We start from the raw sequence: 20,054 nt of genomic DNA, 5'->3' as shown, positions 1-20,054 counted from the left end.
CAGTTGTTACTGATTTTTTAAAAATCAACCTGTCTTTTCACTGAGTCAGTTGTTACTGATTTTTTAAAAATCAACCTGTCTTTTCACTGAGTCAGTTGTTACTGATTTTTTTCAAAATCCACCTGTCTTTTCACTGAGTCAGTTGTTACTGATTTTTTTCAAATCAACCTGTCTTTTCACTGAGTCAGTTGTTACTGATTTTTTTCAAATCAACCTGTCTTTTCACTGAGTCAGTTGTTACTGATTTTTTTAAAATCAACCTGTCTTTTCACTGAGTCAGTTGTTACTGATTTTTTTAAAATCAACCTGTCTTTTCACTGAGTCAGTTGTTACTGATTTTTTAAAAATCAACCTGTCTTTTCACTGAGTCAGTTGTTACTGATTTTTTAAAAATCAACCTGTCGTCTTTTCACTGAGTTGTTACTGATTTTTTTAAATCAACCTGTCATCTGTTTCACTGTATTCGTCTTTACTGATTTTTTAAAGCTCAACCTGTCGTCTTTTCACCGAGTCAGTCGTTACTGATTTTTAAATTCTCCACTCATCATTTTCACTGTATCAGTCTTTATGGATTAAAAAAAACTCACGTTGATTTTCAAGCCATTCATTAAGCTTTCTCTTTTTTTCAGAATTTCTGTTAAATAAGCAAGGTTACCTTTTCTCCTGGCACACCTGGTTCACCCTGAAAAGATAAAGCATAGTACTCCTTTTATTTATCATATTCCGTGTGTGCACATGCAGCCACAGCGTTGTCTGAACAGAACAGAAAGCAGGCGGCTGAGAGGTTTTCGTAAGAAAAACATCCATCTCTGTTTCTCATCGTTTTCCATGAGTCAGTTACAGCTCTGAAGGTTTTATGACCCACCAAAACTTCCATTTCTCAGTAATTAAAATATGAGTGTGCTCCTTTCCCCAAAGATACAGAAGTACAGTTCTCAACTTCAGGCCAACCAAAACAACACTTTAACAAAAAACCATAAATCATCAAAAGAGACCACAACGATGTAATGTCGTCAAAAGTTGCAATGAAGGTGTTTTTAGAAGAAAAGAACTGTAATTACCTTTAGTCCTGGTAAAAGCTGAAAAAACACAAATGAGACAAAGGTTACTGACATAATAATAAAGCAGCACACTGCACTCACATGGCTATGAAGTACAATCTCCCAGTGCTGAAAGGATCTTTGCTGATCCCATTCAGTCCTCCACGGATCAGCATGCATATGATTACCATCAGGGTCTACATATCAGTGTGAAATACAGATTCACTGTCGCAGTTAATTGTGTTTAAAGTAATGATTGCATGAATCTCAATGCAGAGTTGTCGTGAAATCAAATCATTTGTGCGTTGTTGTGAACAGAGTGTGTTAAAAGCTGAAAGATTCTGCCACTTTGTGCTCACCTCAAGGCAGTTTGGTGCAGGCCCAACACATACCTGGTCCAGACATGAGTGTAATTACTCTGAAATATCAAGAACTGAGGACAGAATGTCTTGACTGATCTTACTGAGATCATTCAGATAAGTGAATGTGTGCTGCGCTTTCCCTATGCTGTCTGAGGAGAGGGCTCTGAGACCACTGAGCCCTCTCGTGACATTGGGGTGAATGTGAGGCATATTGTAAAGTGCTTTGAGTATCTGATGCAGATGGGAAAGCGCTATATACATGCAGCCCATTTACCATTTAATTTACCATTTGAGCCCAGGAAGAAGACAGGACTTTTCTAAGTGGTTTGCCTACTCAGGGGACTCAAGCATTTTTTTTTTTCCAAAAAGTGCTATATATGTTATTATTATTATTATCTACATTATAATAGCCAAGTGGCCTCTGTGTGCATGTGCATGGCTTCAATCATGCAACAAGCAGGGAGAGCTGAGATTTGCCACTTGGCATGCTTACGTATTTTGGGTCAAGGATGAACACTGCAAAAACAGAAAGTTGATAGGCCAAATATTTTTTGGAGAAATTAGCCATTTTAGCTAACTAGTAAACAATGGACACTGTGCTGCAATGCACCATGGGAGTTCAGGGTTTTGAGGTTTTAAATATTATTGTGGTTCCTATTAGTTTAACAGTGTTGTTACTGTTATTGATTTATTGTGTTGTTGCATCTCAATTGGTCAGTTTAAATGGTAAATCAGTCTGTCTATATGTGGCCCTGCGACAGTCTGGTGTCCTGTCCAGGGTGTACCTTGCCTCTCGCCCTATTACTGCTGGGATAGGCGTAAGCCTCCCGTGACCCTTGGGGCCTGATTACACCAAACGTTTCTGTTGTCTTTTTCCATTTGAATGTTGGTGAGCCTTAAATTTCACATAACTAGAAATAAAATTGCAAGACCAACTCTTAGGCACAGCAGGGTATTCACCTATGTTCACCTCACGTACCTTCATCACCTATGTTCACCTCACATTCTGCTTTTATTGTTTCCCATATGTTCTCTTTAACATCACCTGTGGTGCCATTCAGTTCTATGGTACATCCTTGGTCGGTTCTGGACAGCTTGAATTAGCTTTCCTATTCCTACTGTGTTGCTTATTTTTCTGCAGGATGAACAAAGTTTCTGCCATGTGTTGAGCACACAAATAGTTTACTACTACGATACTACTGATGGACAGGTGTGTTGACTTTCAGCTTCCACACACTGACAAAGGCTATTTATAGTCACTGGTACAGTTTTCAGTGCAATTTAGTGTAACAGTAAAGCATGTATTTAAAAATATTATTTAAACATTGGACTTCTTGTTTTCATTCAGTTCAAGTCATATTTGTTTCCTCTTGCTGCTCTGAAAATGATCTGATCCATAACTCAAAACCATGATCCCACCTGAACCATCATGATCCATTGCACCCCTAAAGTAGACACATTCTACACCTTCTGGATCTGTAACGTTCATAAACATTTGTTGTCATAAAACACTATGTCAAAATTAAAACTTGTTTATCCCTTCATCTCAAAGCTTTTTTGAAGGAGGGGAAAGTCGACCAGCAAAAACAAGATTAAAGAAAAACCCACCTGTGGGTCTTTGCCTGGTTTTCCGGGTTCACCTTGTTTACCCTACAGGGAAAACAGTACACAAACAGTAAAACAGCCACGTAGTTTACAGTATTTGTGGGGAGTTTCACTTGCACTGTGAAAGAACATCAGCGATGACCATGTGGAGCCTCTGAACATGATCCAGCAGTGTTGAGGCCCCAGCAACTGAAAAAGACCAAGGTCACACCCACTTTCACCTGGCTGTGGCTGATCGATGGTTCCTTTCAGGAGGTAGGGAGAGATTGTTGTCTGCACTGTACCACGATCCTTGACAATTTGGGAGTTTGGTGGGTGTGGCACACATTGCCACACCTGATGTTCCAGCAGATGGCTACAAACAACTAGTCGGTAGATTCAATTCACATGGGGGGCTGACCACTGAAGTGTCCCATGCAAACATGGGAAAATGATGTAGAGCAGCATTTCCAAAAATGGTCCATGGGACCAAAAGTATTGAAAATTGTTCATTTCTCCCTGCTCCAACTGCACATAATGAAGCCAACAGGGTGCGTTCCATCATTCACCCACCTGCTGATTGGCTCAAACCATGACTGAGTTGATCTGGTCTGAGTAGATGAGAAACATGCAGTACTTTGGGTCCTAAGGACTAGGATTTGGGAAATGTTGTAGAAGAAGAAATATTGCACACCACATCACATCACAGTGTGGGAAAGCTTGAAAGGGCCTCAACCTGTTATAAACAAACCATTAGACAAAACTGAAAAAAATTAAGATCGGGAAATTACTAAGGGCCCATTGCCAAGGTCCTTAATCCATAAACTGCTCTAGTCTAAGGCAGTAGACAAACACATTCACCCTCTCACTCACAGCCATGGTCAATTTAGAGTCAATAATTAACATAACCTGTATGTCTTTGGAAGTGGGACGAAGCCAGAACATCCGGAGGGAACCCACGCAAACACAGAAGTACATGCAAATTCCACACAGAATGGACCAGGCTGGACAGGAAAAGACAATAGTCCTAACCAATAAGACAAGATAATAAGGGTAAAAATGCTTTATCAAAAAACTGTGCAAGGTTTGATACACAGGAAATCAAACACACAGGCAAAGGTACCAACAACCATGAGGCAAGGCTGTGGTCCTGAAACAAGCAGATGTCAAACACAGAGGCAGCGGTACAGGGAGGAGTTAGGCTGAGACGTGGTCCACAAAAACAAGCAGAGGTCAAACACACTCGCCCTTTGCCTAAGCCAGTGAGGCAAAGGGCGAGGTCAAAAGAGAACCAGGGATCAAACACGGGCAGACTCAAGAACAATGGCAGCAGGAACAGGCTAGAATGAGAGCTACGCACAAGGCTGGAAACAATGAACTGGCAGAGAACATTGGGCAGACAGGATTTAAATAGACTGTGAGTAATCAAGAAAACAATACACAGGTGTGGAGAAGATTCAGGGAAAAGGGGTGTGGTCAAAGAAGAGGGAAAACAGGAGGCAAGAGAGTTCAGTGAGGCAAAGCAGACAGAATTGGAAAGAAGGTGAGGAAAACTGGTGCAAGAGAGATCAGTGACAGAAAAAACAATGGTGAATGACTAAGAGTGCCAAAATAAAGAAAACACCTAAAGACCAACAAATATTCATGTGAATAAAACATAAGGGGCAAACTAGGAAATAAGGTGACAAACCAAAAGAAGGACCACAAGAAAATAAAAGACTATAACAAAACTAGAACAGAGCTCACCATGTGGCTAAAGTATGACTAAAATGGAAAAAGCAGAAAATGAAAGACCAGGGCCAGACAACAGAACAAAGAGAGGAAAGTATATGTAGACAAGGACTAAAACACGACACAGGGCAGGGTCAGGGTCAAAACATGAGACAGCTATGGACTACATCATCAGGATTGTTTTTGAACTATCTGAGTGTTTTTGCAATTAGACAGAAAAATTTTGTTTTGGATTGGACTCCTATTTGTTTTGACTGTTTGGAACCTGTTGACGTCAAAGTACCAGAACGGCACACCAAAATGTAAGTCCCTTTCTCTTGTTTATAAATTGTTAGCTGTTATATATAAAAGAAATAATGAATGTTTTTTCATTCGATCAATGGTAAGAATATTTCATGAGGTGAAAGATGGAATGTTCCATTCAACAAGGCAAAATAATTCATTATTTGTATACTATTACCCTGGGATATATTTAGGGCTTGATTTTATTGTAGGTTAGGATGATTTTTGTTTGTTTGTTTGTTTGTTTCCAGGCCCATTTTACTTCAGCCTGCTGGTGCTGGTTTCTTGCTGCAGATGTACTCACCGGTGGACCGCTGGCTCCACTCAGACCTGGGTTTCCTGGTGGTCCGGGTGGACCAGGAGGTCCCGGGGGGCCTTGTGCTCCAGGCTCGCCCTGCTGAGAGACCATCAGTTATAATCTACCACAGCGAAGTAAGCCTCATCACACTGTCCATGCCAATACAACACTGCACCACACTGCAAATATCGGAGCGGAGGAGCAGAGAGGTGTGTTAGCTGAAAAGCAAGCGGTTATGAAGATGCTTCTTCTCACCATCTACCTTTGTTTGGAGAGCATGGAATGACTCACCACATAAACATAGAGACAATATGTAGTCAATAACTGCATATGTTTCCAGGCTGTCACAATGCACATAAATTATTTCTGACAATGCCCTGTCTTTGACCACTGAAATAGGCTCCAGCTGTCTGTGACCCTTGACTGGAATAAGCAGGTACAGAAAATGAATGGATGAATGTCCTGTCTAACACTATCACACTAATTGGACTTTTATTCAGTGTTTTTATTCTGTTTTCATCTATTCATGCAGTGTATCGATATTTTGTTCTGTGATAGCATCTCTGATTTTTATTTTTTTTTAACTGAATGACAATAAAAACAAATCTCTGTTTGCACTGGGCTGCAGTTCCTGAATGCATCACGCTCCACATTTCTCACAGCATCCTCTTTACATCTGTGGCTAATCACCTTGTCATTAGCTCCTGTATTTAATGCATCGACTGTAGTATTTTGTGCTCAATTGTCCAGCTTTAAATGTTCCTGTAGAACCATGTTGCTGGGTTTTTGTTTCATGGGATTCTTTGTGAATTTACTCCATTATTTTTCTTTTTTAAAAAAGGTAGTATTGTAGCAGGAATTATGACTTAACTTGTGTTCCAGATGTTAGTATCTTGAAAAACCACTCAACCATTTTTACATTTTTTAACATCAAAAACACACTGAAAGCAAAGGCCGGCGTATGCCAGAAGACATTTATTACAGCCTGGATTTCTTGTTGTTTGTTTGTTTTTTTGTCTTTCTCTAAACCACTCCACCTCAAAGGGTTATGCAGTTGTTCATCTCTGGACTTGTGTGAAGCCAGCTGTCTGAAAAAGTGATTATGTATTTATGTAAGTGGTTTTCATGTTATACAGGTTTGATATCACTTTGCGATTAAGAATGTAATTTTTATCTTATTTAATTTTTATTTTTTGTGTTACAAATATGCAGAGAGTGTGTACTTGTATAGACATTGGAGTAGTACTACTACTACCACCATTCCTTCCTAAGAGCCCACCAATGAATCAGAGTGTCTGGGTTTGTGATTGTCCTGGATTAAGACAGATCCAGGCTTTTAATGGCTTCCTGGACCCAGCTATGTGAAGTGTATCTATATGTGATGAAATATCAAACTTGTAGAGACATTCATTTATCTCTGCAGTTACACTCATGTCTCTGTGTCCTCAGCCACTGAGATCAAGAGATGGCTAGGAAGCAACACACGTGGCGTGCCAGAGTGTCAGCTCCCCCCTCAACACATGCAGTGTGTGTGTGTGTGTGTGTATCGTGCATGTCGCTCCCTCCCCACTGCTCCCCACAACACATGTGGCATGAGTGTGTATTGCACGTGTCACGCCCTCCGCTCCCCCCCGCAACACATGTGGCATGCGATGGGAGGCACACTTGCATGAAATGCTGATATGTATGTACAGACATGATCACATGGGGACTGGCCAGCCATGTCTGAGCGCACACAGGACAGCAAGGCACCTCTCAGCTGATCGCCGGCCAGTGACTCACTGACAGCTGGAAATGACAGCTCAGTGCACACAACGTGTTACACTGCAAACACAGAGACCACAACCAGGACAGGTATATAAATAATTACTACAATAACTGCATACAAAATTACATAACAAATAACTAAAATAAATGATCACAGAACACAGAAACACAGAGTGACACTTTGTTCTGTGTGCTGAATGAACAGGTGGGCATGTCTCCAAACAGATAGGCCCCGTGAGTCACAGCTGGAGAACACGTACCGTGTTTTGAATGACATGACATTACAACTCTACACTGTGAGGCACGTGTGTATGCCTGCTGTCCTCATGTGGAAATACATAAAACATATATCCATTTTGCCACGGGCTGGAGTGGCCGCCCAGTGCGCACACGGCAGGCTGCTCCATGTGAAAAGGACTGTCTGATCATTTGAACACTCAGCTGGTGATCTGAATGTCATGTCACCCACGTGAGCTATGATCCACATAATGCGGTATCTCTCCATCGGCACGCTGCTCGCTGGACATGCACGCCACTCACTGAACATGCATGCAGGGCCGGCTGGACAAGTGGCCAGCAGATGTGGACATGATAAGCGCACACTGCTTCATTCATGTCATTTCATGACTGTACGTATATGACCATGGGTCATATACAGAGGAAAAGAAGGTTCAAAGTTATATTGTCTGCTCGATAAGAGGAATTAAATATTATAAATTGCGGTGTTGTTTTATGGTGCATGGTTTTTATTTTTTCCCCACAGCAGCGACGTCCACAGACAAAGGGGGGAGGGGGGCATATCCCCTGTGACCTGCAGCTGTTCAGATATCTGTGCTCGCAGCTGGGGAACACGTGTATTGGCTAGTGGAATATGACATTGCATAACTACAACATGGAGCGCCGACATCAGCTTGCTGTCCTCACGTGGGAATAAATTAAAACATTTCGCTTCAGCTGGCCGCTGCATCAGTGCACCACATTGCTGGTCACTATTGTGACTTGCTGAAAATCACTGCGAGGCACGTGTCACTGCGGGATTCCCCACATTGTAATAATTAAAACACATATCATATTTGCAACGCGGTCACCAGCGGATTGCTGCGCGGTGGACACGCCATGCTGGCTGATGTGTTCACAACAGGGAAGCCGCTCTTTATGAAATGAGAGCCTGGCTGATGTCTTCATGAGATGAGCGCATCAGGCAATTCATGTAAACATAAAAGGGAGGACAGTGATTCACATCATTTCATTACTTCCTGGTGTACGTCTAGGTGGAGGCTACATCCACTCTTTATAACAGAAATTAAGTATTATAAATTGTGGTGTTTTATTAAATGTTTGCTTCACTGCTGTGTGCATGACTTTCCATGTGCTTGCACTGTGTTCGTTTGCACGAACACCAGCGAGCACGAAACCGATGCCGCGGCATCGTGTATGCTTGTCTGACCGTGCGTCCCTCCCAACAGCAGGTGAAATGTTTTGTTGTTCCCCATTACGTTTTTGGTTCACAGATTTTATACTGGTTTCTGTGTCTTTCCTGTTATGTGTGAAGGGGCCCTATGCTAGGTCCTAGACTAGTTGGAATGACATTGTGTCAAACAAGCAGTTATGTAGGGAGACTCACATAAGGAGTCTCCCTACAGTTGCAAATGGTCATTAACAAATTATGACGTGGGCTCTGACTGGAACCAGATGGTCCATGCACAGTGACAATAGAGACAAACACTGTTATTCTGTGGGTCTTCTGCAATATGCTGCTGCATTGTGCTGATATGTTTATTTCTGAAACAGCATATTTTGTAGCATAATGCTGGCTTAAGATGAATCCCACTAAAGTTCTATCTCAACACTGTGCAAGTTGACATTGTCTCTGTGCTGTCAGGGTTTGGACTTTGTATATTGTGTTCTGGTTTTGTTATTTTTGTTTGACTGTTTTCTTTGGTTGTGTGTTCTCTTGCTGGTCGTTTTCCTGCTTTGGGTTTTCTGTCGCTATCGCTCTTGTCCGTTGCTTGGTAGTGGGCATTTCTTTCTGTCTGACCACACTTTGTTCTAGTGCTTTCTCTCAAACCTGTTCCTAATCAGCAGCTCATCACCTGGGTGTATATAAGCTTCATTTGGTTCACTGTTTCCTTGCCAGATCGATATGCACCTTGTGCTGTCCCTTCCAGCTGTGATCCTGTGTTTTTCTAGTCCTGCTTGCCTCATTGTGTTTTTTGACCACCTGCCTGTTTTTTCAACCACGCCGATTGCCTGATGTTTGTTGTTGCTGTTTTTTGGACTGCCTAGCCTTTGTGTCCTGCCATTCCTGACCACCAAACCTGATATGTGCATATATACATTTATGATTGAAGCACAAATAAATATCTTTGTGGTGGTAGTGCTTCCTGCAGGCTCAGTGTATCCTAACCTCTGCGAAGTTACCTGCAGACTGACACCCACATCCTGGGAAATCAGCCCACAGCAAAAGTCAAGACTAAACAAAATCACTTTTGAGAATTAACCGTGAGCACCAGATGTGACAGTAAATATACTTCAAAGGCTAAACTGAATCTGTCTGGCTACTACACATCCTGAATGTCCTTTTTCACATAATTTGGGCTACTGAGCTCACACTGTGAAATCAATTTGTTCTCGTGAAGCGTTATGATTGCTGTAGGTCAATCATCATACACAAAACACCCTAGAGTGGAACATTTATATCAAGTAGAAGAAGAGGAAGGCCTGGCACAGCGTTTGACCCATTATAGCACAGTGCATAATTTATTTGCACATGTGGTCTGATTTAAGCAGACTCCATAACACAAAGGCTGGCCTGACTTCAGTCGCCCAGTAATCACTGTGTTACTGTGGGAGTACTGGCACTGCTTCATTTATACACAGACCACATTCCATCCATCCACAGCATATCCATTCTTACTGCACTGTACCACGCGCCCACATATAATCAATGTCTTGTTACATTTCTGCAGCCAATAGCTGATAAAATGTGCTATTCTGCAACTTGAAGCAATTTCAGAAAGGAATATGGAGAATTTCACTCACAATTGTGTCTAGCCAAGTGGAAAACTCATCACAGAGCAGTACTGAGTGACTGATATCTGATTTATGATAAAGACCCAATATGAAGTCCATATGTTAATCCCACATGTGGTTTTCTGATCTCCAAACAAGGTGTGGTATCCTGGGACAGACCACACTCTACACGTGTGATAAACACAACAGATTCCAACGGGCCGAGTGGTTCCACACAACCTAACCAGACTCCTCCACACAGGCTTCTGTTTAGCGCTGTCCACACCATAAAGTGACGGCTGCAGCACCACGTCAGCATTTAAAAGGTCTCTCTCTCAAAAAATATGGTGGTCACTGATTTGTCAAGACAACAACAGCAGGCTTCCCATCCAAAATATGACATTTTGAGGTTGTGTTTCATGCTTTTATCCATGTCTGTTTAATTTTCTCCAGGATTATGGAAAATCTAATAGGGTCAATTTTGACAAAAGGTGGTGGTAGTGTGGTACATAGACTGGTCTGGATACCAAGGTGAATCCAATCATTTTATTTATTTATTTATTTATTTTTAATTTTTGTCATCACTGTGATATAGTATTTTTTTTTTTTTTTAGCATTTTCTTAAATTTATTTATTTTTGAGAAATAATGCATGGATCTCAAATATAAAAATAATTTCACTAAACCTGCAACTTGTGCACATTGGACTAAAATTGTGAATTGTAATTTATGCATTTTTTTAGGCTGAAACATTGATGAGGGTTGTCATATTTTCCAGAGAATAAGTATTTTTTTTTCTTTTTTTACTAGTTTGGGAGATCCTGCCACTTATAAGATGGTGTAACTTATAGTAATATACCAAAAAAATAAGATGCTTGTTGGCTGCCTTGTTCTGCCTCTCTGTCCTGTCTGTTTTTATCCTTGTTTGTAGTTTGTGTTTCCCCCAGATGGTGCACTCAGAGCTGAGGAACACCTGCTGTTCGTCTCTGCCACACACCTGACGTGCATGTGAGTGGCTGATCAGCAGCGGGTTACATGAACCCAGGCTTTCAACTCATCCGTTGCCAGATTCTACACTATGAACCATGCCTGATTGTCCATGATCATTTGCTGACCTTGACCTCGTCTTTCTAATTTCCATATTAGAGCGTGTTGATTTCCCTGGTGTTTCCAGACACTATCCTGCGCGGCTTCCACGCTACATCAACTCCTGGCTCCACAGCTACCTGCACAACAACAATCACTTTGGAACTCTCTGGCTCTCTACACAGAGCTCATAGCTCTGCAATGCTCCAGTTAAGTTCCTTCATGTTCTGCGGGATTCCGCTCTCACACCTTCCTGCCAGTGACTGTCCATGACTAACAACTGAATCCAAGAGCTGTTCCAAGAACTATTTCCAAGAACTTTTTTCTAAGAATTGTATGAACTCTGACACTGAACTACTAAGAAGTCTCCAAGTCGTTTCTAAAGTCAAGTTCTGCTTAATTGGAACTGCGTCACAAGGCGTGCAGCACTTGACCTCTGAAGACAAGTCATGAACTGTGAATGATTCCTAAACAGCAAACCTTATTTCCTAAATGGAGTACATTATTTTCAGAACTGTGAACATTCCTGTCTTAAGCATTCAGTGACCTGTCTGTTGATAGAGGCTTCAGTGTTATGAGTGCAATCACTCACCATCTCTCTCCTCTGTTCTCTTAGTTCCTGTTCTCAGCTTTGTGCATCCCACCTGGCCCCAGCTCCAGAATCCAAAACTCCAGGATATCAGTTCCCTTTCAGGACTTCCTCGGGAACCTGCAGCTCCCTATTTTCCACTGCTACAAGCGGGCTGACTCTCCATTCTGCAGGCACTCCAGCACAGCATTATTATTTCCTTCTTGTAAATAAATATCTTTTCATTGATAACCAGCTCTATTTCTTTGCTCCCAGTGTTTGGGTCCATAGCCTGTACCAGTCCGATCCCATGCGGACTTCAACCCATAACAAAAAAAGTGCAAATTGTACTCCTGTGTAGTAATATTGGTTGAAAAGCACATTGGGGCAGTGAGCTAGGGCGAAACAGTAAACCAGGTCACCCACACTGTAGTATTTTCCTTGTTAACAAGACAAGAGTTGCAACATGAATCTAAAATCCCAGCGATTTTTCAGCAAATATTTCTCCTTACATTTTTAGAATGACTGCTCTTAACATCACATTCACAAGAAAGTTGCTCGCAAACTTACTTTTAATCTCTGTTAAGGAAGTTATGTATAAGTATCCTATGTCTTACTTTACTTCAGACGGTATTGTCTTTGTTCCTTTGTGTTTGTCTTTATGTGAACATAGGATTTCATCTTTCATTCAGATTTGAGGGTCAGCAGAGGAGAAAGTGACTTGAAAAATAAATTCAAGGTCACACACCAAGTGAAAATTTTGGGCCAGTTTTTAGATGTTGTATATGGGATACTTAGAATGCTAATCAATGAAGTGTCAGGTTTTGCCCTTGGCCCTGGCTGGCTTTATGTTTTTGTCCCGTCAGTATCTGTCTCTCCTCCTTTGACCCTCTTTTTGCCCATTTGTTTTTGACTGATTTGTCTTATGTTTTTCTCTGATTTTGTTTCTCATTTACAGTAGTGTTCAGAATAATAGTAGTGCTATGTGACTAAAAAGATGAATCCAGGTTTTGAGTATATTTCTTATTGTTACATGGGAAACAAGGGTACCAGTAGATTCAGTAGATTCTCACAAATCCAACAAGACCAAGCAATCATGATATGCACACTGTTAAGGCTACGAAAATGGGCTATTAGTAAAAAAAAAAGTAGAAAAGGGGGTGTTCACAATAATAGTAGTGTGGCATTCAGTCAGTGAGTTCGTCAGTTTTGTGGAAACAAACAGGTGTGAATCAGGTGTCCCCTATTTAAGGATGAAGCCAGCACCTGTTGAACATGCTTTTCTCTTTGAAAGCCTGAGGAAATGGGACGTTCAAGACATTCTTCAGAAGAAAAGCGTAGTTTGATTAAAAAGTTCATTGAAGAGTGAAAAACTTATATGCAGGTGCAAAAAATTATAGGCTGTTCATCTACAATGATCTTCAATGCTTTAAAATGGACAAAAAAAAACAGAGACACGTGGAAGGAAATGGAAAACAACCATCAAATGGATAGAAGAATTGATCACCCATTGATCAGCTCCAGGATGATCAAAGACAGTCTGGAGGTTACCTGTAAGTGCTGTGACAGTTAGAAGACGCCTGTGTGAAGCTAATTTATTTGCAAGAATCCCCCGCAAAGTCCCTCTGTTAAATAAAAGATTTACAGAAGGGGTTACAATTTGCCAAAGAACACATCAATTGGCCTAAAGAGAAATGGAGGAATATTTGTGGACTGATGAGAGTAAAATTGTTCTTTTTGGGTCCAAGGGCCGCAGACAGTTTGTGAGACAACCCCCAAACTCTGAATTCAAGCCACAGTTCACAGTGAAGACAGTGAAGCATGGTTGGTGCAAGCATCATGATATGGGCATGTTTCTCCTACTATGGTGTTGGGCCTATATATCACATACCAGGTATCATGGATCAGTTTGGATATGTCAAATACTTGAAAAGGTCATGTTGCCTTATGCTGAAGAGGACATGCCCTGAAATGGGTGTTTCAACAAGACAATGACCCCAAGCACACTAGTAAATGAGCAAAATCTTGGTTCAAACCAACAAAATGAATGCCTCGCAGATGTGAAGAAATCATGAAAAACTGTGGTTATACACTAATACTAGTTTAGTGATTCACAGGATTGCTAAAAAAAGCAGTTTGAACATAATAGTTTGAGTTTGTAGCGTCAACAGCAGATGCTACTATATTGTGAACACCCCCTTTTCTACTTTTTTTTTTTTTTTTACTAATAGCCCCAATTTCATAGTCTTAAGAGTGTGCATATCATGAATGCTTGCCATGTAACAATAAGAAATACGAGGGCTGTCAATAAAGTATAGGTCCTTTTTATTTTTTTTCAAAAACTATATGGATTTCATTCATATGTTTTTACGTCAGACATGCTTGAACCCTCGTGCGCATGCGTGAGTTTTTCCACGCCTGTCGGTGATGTCATTCGCCTGTGAGCACTCCTTGTGGGAGGAGTCGTCCAGCCCCTCGTCGGAATTCCTTTGTCTGAGAAGTTGCTGAGAGACTGGCGCTTTGTTTGATCAAATTTTTTCTAAACCTGTGAGACACATCGAAGTGGACACGGTTTGAAAAATTAAGCTGGTTTTCGGTGAAAATTTTAACAGCTGATGAGAGATTTTGAGGTGATACTGTCGCTTTAAGGACTTCCCACGGAGCGAGACGTCGTGCAGCGCTCCCAGGCGCCGTCGTCAGCCTGTTTCAAGCTGAAAACCTCCACATTTCAGGCTCTATTGATCCAGGACGTCGTGAGAGAACAGAAGTTTCAGAAGAAGTCGGTTTCAGCATTTTATCCGGATATTCCACAGTTAAAGGAGATTTTTTTAATGAAAGACGTGCGGGCGGATTGCAGCGTCGGCTCGCAGCCGCAGCGACGCTCAGCCACAGGAAAACACCTCTGTTGGAAGCCTTAAGGACAAGTTGGAACATGTCCAGCTGTTAAACAATTTATCATATACTCACTCCACTGAAAGCCATCAAAAGCCGCCTGGATTTTACAAATGGTTATCAAAACTGAGGTGTTTTTCCTGTGCCGCCGCACTGCACCGGCTGCGTCCCGACGCGCGGACCCATCCGCATGTCTTTCATTAAAAAAATCTCCTTTAACAGTGGAATATCCGGATAAAATGCTGAAACCAATTCTTCTGAAACTTCTCTGTTCTCTCACGACGTCCTGGATCAATAGAGCCTGAAATGTGGAGGTTTTCAGCTTGAAGCAGGCTGACGACGGCGCCTGGGAGCGCTGCACGACGTCTCGCTCCGTGGGAAGTCCTTAAAGCGACAGTATCACCTCAAAATCTCTCATCAGCCGTTAAAATTTTCACCGAAAACCAGCTTAATTTTTCGAACCGTGTCCACTTCGATGTGTCTCACATGTTTAGAAAAAATTTTGATCAAACAAAGCGCCAGCTCTCAGCACAACTTCTCAGACAAAGGAATTCCGACGAGGGGCTGGACGACTCCTCCCACAAGGAGTGCTCACAGGCGAATGACGTCACCGACAGGCGTGGAAAAACTCACGTATGCGACGAGGGTTCAAGCATGTCTGACATAAAAACATATGAATGAAATCCATATAGTTTTTGAAAAAATAAAAGGACCTATACTTTATGGACAGCCCTCGTATACTCAAAACCTGGATTAATCTTTTTAGTCACATAGCACTACTATTATTCTGAACACTACTGTATCTTTATTGTTTTATTATCTGGTTTTGTTTCTGTTGTTCTCTGTTATTGTTTATCTTCTTTTTTTTTGTCATGTATTGTATTAATTGTTTACTGGAGGCTCTGGTTTTGTTTTCTGTTCATCATGTATTTTCTGGTCAGCCTAAAGTTTATTTTGCTATTTTTATTATCTGTGTAACATTTATTCTTCAGTCAAGATGAGTTATGTTCTTGCTTTGGTTATAGTCTTTTATTTTCTTGTTGTCCTCTTTTTAGGCTTGTCACTCTATTTTCTAGGTTGCCACTTTTGTATTATTTGTTGTTGTTTATTGTCATTGGTTTTTGGCCACGTATATTTTTACCATTGTTTTTTTTCTGTCTTATACTCCTCTTGCTTTGGTCTAATTTGTTTTTCACTCATTCACTCCCTCTTGTCTCTTCCCTCTTCTTTGATTCACCAGACCGCACCTCCTTCCAGAACCTTCTCTAACACCTGTGTGTTGTTGAACTCATCACATCACCTGTGTTATTTAAACCCTTCACTTTCTCCACTCCCTGCCAGTTCGTTGTGATCTTGTTATCCTCGTTCCAGCCTTAGTTCTCATCCTGTTGTCTCATGATATTTTGACCTTGCTCTGTATTTTTGGATTACGCTTTTGTCTTTGCCCCAGTACTTGGTCACATTGTGTATTTGACCTCTGCTCGTTGTTTGGACCATGCCTCTGCCACTTGTCTGTTTGTACCTCCGCCTGCTTGCCTGCCATTCTGTGTACCGTACCTCTGCAATGGTTTAAGATAAAGCCTTTTTATTACAACCACGTCTGTGTCCCTGAGTCCTGCATTTGTGTCCAGCCACATTGTGCCTGCAGCCTTGACATGAAGTGATTAACCAAACACCTGTGGCTACTATTACACCTTAATATGAAATCATTCAGCTTACCTTTGGTCACATGACCTTTGACCTTGGGTGACTTTGAACAGTCAATCTCATTTTTAACACTCATTTCAAGGAAATAAGTTGTCGATACATCTATGGTTCGTGTTAAATGGTAATATAAAGGTCAATATCAAGAGACCTGGTGGATTGTAAGAGATTCACATGGGGGTGTGGACACAGTACATCATCAAATAATACTTTGAAATTTGTGAGAAGGTATTTTAAACCCTGGTGGAGTGCTCTGTCCTATATTTGCTTCCTGCCGTGATCACAGACAGACCATTGGCCTAACACTGAAGAGCAGAAGCAGCCACAAAAACAAGTTAATGACAGCATGACAGTGGAGGAAGCATGGCTGTGCTTTGGCAGTGGTTGACGGCGGTTGGCATCCACAGTGAAGACTTGAAGGGGCGGGGCCACAGAGAATTGTACCTTGAGGCGTTTTAAGATTAGAGGGCTTATTGAGGGCATGTTGCGCACGGTGATGGGCAACATCTGTTGGGGATGGGGGGAGGGGTCACAAAGCACAGGTGGTCAGCGGTGCAAAAAGGTCACGGGGCACCAGGAGGCCAGAGAAAGGAAACAGGATAGAACCAGAACAATGAGGGATGGGGAGGTATGGAGGAAAAGAGAAATAGAACATAATAAGTGAGCGAAAAGTAAAGTAATCTGAAGGCAAAGGAAAAAAATGAAAGAGGCACCAGCACAGCAAACTATGAGCCTGGAATGGGTCAGAGGTTCATTGATGCTCCATGGTACTGAAATGACTGTCATCACAAGTCTGTGAAATTCAGATTTCTTCAACACTGTCAGAGTCCATTTGCAACTCGAGAAGTACGGCCAACTGTCTTATGGAGAATCAGCCGTGTTCACTTTGACGTCACATCAAGGTCCCTCAGTAACAGCATGCCAGGCCCCTAGATTGCAGCAGAGATCAGGTGGGCATCAGTCTTGCCACAAAGAGAGTACAACAATACAGTACAGACTTACTGTGGCCAACTTTCCACCACAGGGCTGTACAATACGCCGCTTCTGTTGAGACGACCAGCATTATCACATACAAGTATGAGACGAGGTTAGCCCGCTGATACAGTTTACCACTTACACCAAGTACAACCAGCTGCATGCAACTCGCCTACTTTTTGCATACCATACATATTTCCACATAAAGTCTTTGCAAAAAAAAAACAAAAAAAAAAAAAACATATTATTCCCTCAACTGTAACCTCAAACATGAGATGTCATCGTGCAAAAATAAAGAAGCACACTCCATCTTAAAAACACATTTTAAGCTTTGAGCTTTGGAATGTTCAACATGTTGAAAGGAACCAAATAATATTGTTGTTATGGAAATATATACAGTATGTAAAGTATAAGTAGGGGGGAATACATGTAGTAAAAGTAGGCAAGTGTGCGGCTTTTGTGTCTCAGTGTTTCCGGCTGTCCACCACACTGAAACTCATCTTCCACACCAGCAACATCTTTAAGGCTTACTGTGGGATACTCCTTTAACATAGGTGTTAAGATTGGTAATTTATTAAGTAATCAATTAAAACTGCAATCCAAGGATCTCATCATTTCTTTATGACAACAGAGTATTAGGGTTGAGGGTTGTAAGAGCTAATTAAAAAAAAGTCCCATGTACTCATAAGAGGAAAGTCAAAACTTTGACTCAAAGTCATAAAGTTACAAAGAGAAAAATCAGACATGAACATGAAAAAGTAATTATATTAAACGTCGTCTGTTCACTGTATTCGTCTTTACTGATTCTTTTTAAATCCACCTGTCGTCTGTTTCACTGTATTCGTCTTTACTGATTCTTTTTAAATCCACCTGTCGCTGTTTCACTGTATTCGTCTTTACTGATTCTTTTTAAATCCACCGTCGTCTGTTTCACTGTATTCGTCTTTACTGATTCTTTTTAAATCCACCTGTCGTCTGTTTCACTGTATTCGTCTTTACTGATTCTTTTTAAATCACCTGTCGTCTGTTTCACTGTATTCGTCTTTACTGATTCTTTTAAATCCACCTGTCGTCTGTTTCACTGTATTCGTCTTTACTGATTCTTTTTAAATCCACCGTCGTCTGTTGCACTGTATTCGTCTTTACTGATTCTTTTTAAATCCACTGTCGTCGTTTCACTGTATTCGTCTTTACTGATTCTTTTTAAATCCACCTGTCGTCTGTTTCACTGTATTCGTCTTTATGATTCTTTTTAAATCCACCTGTCGTCTGTTTCACTGTATTCGTCTTTACTGATTTTTTAAATCCACCTGTCGTCTGTTGCACTGTATTCGTCTTTACTGATTCTTTTTAAATCCACCTGTCGTCGTTGCACTGTATTCGTCTTTACTGATTCTTTTAAATCCACCTGTCGTCTGTTTCACTGTATTCGTCTTTACTGATTCTTTTTAAATCCACCTGTCGTCTGTTTCACTGTATTCGTCTTTACTGATTCTTTTTAAATCCACCTGTCGTCTGTTTCACTGTATTCGTCTTTACTGATTCTTTTTAAATCCACCTGTCGTCTGTTGCACTGTATTCGTCTTTACTGATTCTTTTTAAATCCACCTGTCGTCTGTTGCACTGTATTCGTCTTTACTGATTCTTTTTAAATCCACCTGTCGTCTGTTGCACTGTATTCGTCTTTACTGATTCTTTTTAAATCCACCTGTCGTCTGTTGCACTGTATTCGTCTTTACTGATTCTTTTTAAATCCACCTGTCGTCTGTTGCACTGTATTCGTCTTTACTGATTCTTTTTAAATCCACCTGTCGTCTGTTGCACTGTATTCGTCTTTACTGATTCTTTTTAAATCCACCTGTCGTCTGTTTCACTGTATTCGTCTTTACTGATTTTTTTAAATCCACCTGTCGTCTGTTTCACTGTATTCGTCTTTACTGATTCTTTTTAAATCCACCTGTCGTCTGTTTCACTGTATTCGTCTTTACTGATTTTTTTTTAAATCCACCTGTCGTCGTTTCACTGTATTCGTCTTTACTGATTTTTTTTTTAAATCCACCTGTCGTCTGTTTCACTGTATTCGTCTTTACTGATTTTTTTTTAAATCCACCTGTCGTCTGTTTCACTGTATTCGTCTTTACTGATTTTTTTTTTAAATCCACCTGTCGTCTGTTTCACTGTATTCGTCTTTACTGATTTTTTTTTAAATCCACCTGTCGTCTGTTTCACTGTATTCGTCTTTACTGATTTTTTTTTAAATCCACCTGTCGTCTGTTTCACTGTATTCGTCTTTACTGATTTTTTTTTTAAATCCACCTGTCGTCTGTTTCACTGTATTCGTCTTTACTGATTTTTTTTTTAAATCCACCTGTCGTCTGTTTCACTGTATTCGTCTTTACTGATTTTTTTTTTAAATCCACCTGTCGTCTGTTTCACTGTATTCGTCTTTACTGATTTTTTTTTTAAATCCACCTGTCGTCTGTTTCACTGTATTCGTCTTTACTGATTTTTTTTTTAAATCCACTGTCGTCTGTTTCACTGTATTCGTCTTTACTGATTTTTTTTAAATCCACCTGTCGTCTGTTTCACTGTATTCGTCTTTACTGATTTTTTTTAAATCCACCTGTCTTTTCACTGAGTCAGTTGTTACTGATTTTTTTTAAATCCACCTGTTTTTCACTGAGTCAGTTGTTACTGATTTTTTTAAATCCACCTGTCTTTTCACTGAGTCAGTTGTTACTGATTTTTTTTAAA

General features: G+C 40.8%; 1 protein-coding gene across 8 annotated transcripts in view; it reads right to left on the bottom strand.

The window, feature by feature from the left end:
• LOC117523659 (collagen alpha-1(XIII) chain-like) overlaps nucleotides 1-17,391 on the bottom strand; it is a 155,555-nt gene extending 138,164 nt beyond the window's left edge. For 5 of the 8 annotated variants that reach the window (XR_004564570.1, XM_034185234.1, XM_034185235.1 and 2 more), the window contains exons 1-5: nucleotides 17,328-17,390; nucleotides 5,304-5,396; nucleotides 3,011-3,052; nucleotides 1,062-1,079; nucleotides 656-682 (exon numbers count right to left, since the gene is read on the bottom strand). The gene's annotated coding sequence lies outside the window, so the exon portion shown is untranslated. Of the gene's footprint in view, nucleotides 1-655; nucleotides 683-1,061; nucleotides 1,080-3,010; nucleotides 3,053-5,303; nucleotides 5,397-17,327 lie in introns of all 8 variants that reach the window. The other 3 variants (XM_034185233.1, XM_034185232.1, XM_034185236.1) reach the window with 3 other exon arrangements.
• Nucleotides 17,392-20,054: the final 2,663 nt, after the last annotated feature.

Source organism: Thalassophryne amazonica, chromosome 13, assembly GCF_902500255.1.
Source record: "Thalassophryne amazonica chromosome 13, fThaAma1.1, whole genome shotgun sequence".
Lineage (NCBI taxonomy): Eukaryota > Metazoa > Chordata > Actinopteri > Batrachoidiformes > Batrachoididae > Thalassophryne > Thalassophryne amazonica.
The sequence above is the reverse complement of the archived record's forward strand: the minus strand, read 5'-3'. Positions and strand labels throughout refer to the sequence as shown.